At 44.5% G+C, this 2,688-nt stretch overlaps 1 long non-coding RNA gene across 1 annotated transcript in view; it reads right to left on the bottom strand.

The window, feature by feature from the left end:
• Window positions 1-381: 381 nt before the first annotated feature.
• LOC108513236 (uncharacterized) overlaps window positions 382-2,688 on the bottom strand; it is a 6,600-nt gene continuing 4,293 nt past the window's right edge. The window contains exons 2-3 of the long non-coding RNA XR_001880830.1: window positions 1,246-1,334; window positions 382-557 (exon numbers count right to left, since the gene is read on the bottom strand). This is a non-coding gene — a long non-coding RNA (uncharacterized LOC108513236). The remainder of the gene's footprint in view (window positions 558-1,245; window positions 1,335-2,688) is intronic.

Genomic DNA, 2,688 nt, shown 5'->3' on the forward strand with positions numbered 1-2,688 from the left:
TTTATATATTTATTTATTTATTTATTTATTTATTTATTTAGAAATGGAGTCTCGCTCTGTCACCAGGCCGGAGTGCAGTGGCGTGATCTCGGCTCACTGCAACCTCCACCTCCCAGGTTCAAGCGATTCTCGTGCCTCAGCCTCCCAAGTAGCTGGGACTACAGGCATAAGCCACTATGCCTGGCTAATGTTTGTATTTTTAGTAGAGATGGGATTTCACCATGTTGGCCAGGCTGGTCTCGAACTCCTGACCTCAGGTGACCAACCTGCCTTGGCCTCCCAAAGTGCTGGGATTACAGGTGTGAGGCACCGTACCCGGCCACATTTATTTCCTACCATATGGGGAATAGTAGTCAGTACTGGCCAAGAGTAAGTGCACAGTCAATACTGACTGATGGAATATAATACAAGATCATATTAATTGCATCTTGCTGAGATTACCTGGAGTCCAGGGCCTTTGAGTCCTCCATCTTTGAGTCATACATCTGTATTAATTCTTGAGAATTTTCCACATTGAAATTAAGAAACTGCAGATCACTCTGTTGTTTTACATAAATCTGTCATGGATATTGACAAATCAATATAAAATGTAATAACAAAACTAAACTGAACCAACAATTTGGCACTTTCCCTGAAACAGTTCACAAACCCTAAAACAGATCAGATAGTTACTAGGGAAATATGCTAAATATGTCTGCTTTTAATTTTCCTTTGTTAGCACTAAGATTTGCTAGGATAGCTGGGCTCCCTGCTTTTGATCACCACAAGCAAGACCCTATCTGCTGTACTAAACATGATATACAGGCTGGGCTCAGTGGCTCACACCTGTAATCCCAGCACTTTGGGAGGCTGAGGTGGGTGGATCATGAGGTCAGGAGTTCAAGACCAGCCTGCTCAATATAGTAAAACCTTGTCTCTACTAAAAATACAAAAAATTAGCTGGGCGTGGTGGTGGGCACATGTAATCCCAGCTACTTGGGAGGCTGAGGCATGAGGATCGCTTGTACCTGGGGGGTGGAGGTTGCAGTGAGCCAAGATCAGGCCATTGCACCCCAGCCCAGGCGACAGTGTGAGACCCCGTCTCAAAAAAATAAATAAATAAAAATAAATAAACATGATATACAACTAATGTAGTTAGGGTTCCAAACCACCAATTAAACAAAATCGACAGGCATACTTTTTTCTAATTTGCTATTTGTTTACAAACATTTCTTATGTGATAGAGAAGGATGATTGGGGACATACCTGTCTCAGATTGTGCAGTTCTGAATTTGTGCGTTCTTGCTTTGACTTTGCAATATTAAGCAATTCATCTTTCCTCTTTTCTCTCTCTACTATTTAAGAACAAGTATTGTTAAACATTTTTCATCAGCTGTATCAACACAAACCTCTCCATTTCCAACAATTCAATGCTCAGCTAACATTTTTGTTGTTGTTCCTGAACTTAAAAACAGCAGAATGGGCTGAACGCAGTGGCTCGCACCTGTAACTGCAGCACTTTGGGAGGCCGAGGTGGGTGGATCACTTGAGGTCAGGAGTTCGAGACTAGCCTGGCCAACATGGCAAAACCCCATCTCTACTAAAAATACAAATTCAGCCAGGTGTGGTGGTGTATGCCTGTGGTCCCGGTCACTTGGGAGGCTGAGGCAGGAAAATCATTTGAACCTGGGAGGTGGAGGTTGCAGTGAGCAGAGACTGCGCCACTGCACTCCAACCTGGATGATGGAGTGAGCACTTTGTCTCAAAAAAAAAAAGAAAAAAAAGAAGTGATTTGTAGATTCAGGGATTATTTATCTTTCCTTTCGTGGGTGATAGAATGAGGGTGATTTCCAGATCTCTATACTTAATACATATTACTTTAATTATTTTTAAATTTTAAAAGATAAAATATTTTTAAAAACAGAGATGGGGTCTCGCTATGTTGCCCAGGCTGGTCTTGAACTCCTGGGTTTCACCACGTTAGCCAGATTGGTCTCCAACTCCTGGCCTCATGTGATCTGCCCACCTCGGCCTCCCAAAATGCTGGGATTACAGGCATGAGCCACTGTGCCTGGCCGAAACCGAGACATTTTAACAGTGGAAGGGATATCCGTAGTGCATCTGACTCAGTGGGTCTCAATTCCACACGCCTCTCATGTTAACAGCATCCAAGCAGGGTGTACTCCTAATGTTTAAATAAACCTGTTTTGTTATAATCGCAGCTACTTCGGAGGCTGAGGTGGGAAGACTGCTTGAGCCCAGGAGTTTAAGACCAGCCTGAGCCAACACAGCAAGACACTGTCTCTTAAAAAAAAAAAAGGCCGGGCACGGTGGCTCAAGCCTGTAATCCCAGCACTTTGGGAGGCCGAGGCGGGCGGATCACGAGGTCAGGAGATCGAGACCATCCTGGCTAACACAGTGAAACCCCGTCTCTACTAAAAAATACAAAAAACTAGCCGGGCGAGGTGGCAGGCGCCTGTAGTCCCAGCTACTCGGGAGGCTGAGGCAGGAGAATGGCGTAAACCCGGGAGGCGGAGCTTGCAGTGAGCTGAGATCTGGCCACTGCACTCCAGCCTGGGTGACACAGCGAGACTCCTTCTCAAAAAAAAAAAGATACTTGTTTTGGATACAGCATGGTCCCTAAACAAAAGCCAACTACTTTATCTGGCCCTCAGAGTAATTTTAAATATATCTGAATGTTGGCTGGTG

The sequence above is a fragment of the Rhinopithecus bieti genome, unplaced genomic scaffold, assembly GCF_001698545.2.
Source record: "Rhinopithecus bieti isolate Rb0 unplaced genomic scaffold, ASM169854v2 scaffold_32430, whole genome shotgun sequence".
Lineage (NCBI taxonomy): Eukaryota > Metazoa > Chordata > Mammalia > Primates > Cercopithecidae > Rhinopithecus > Rhinopithecus bieti.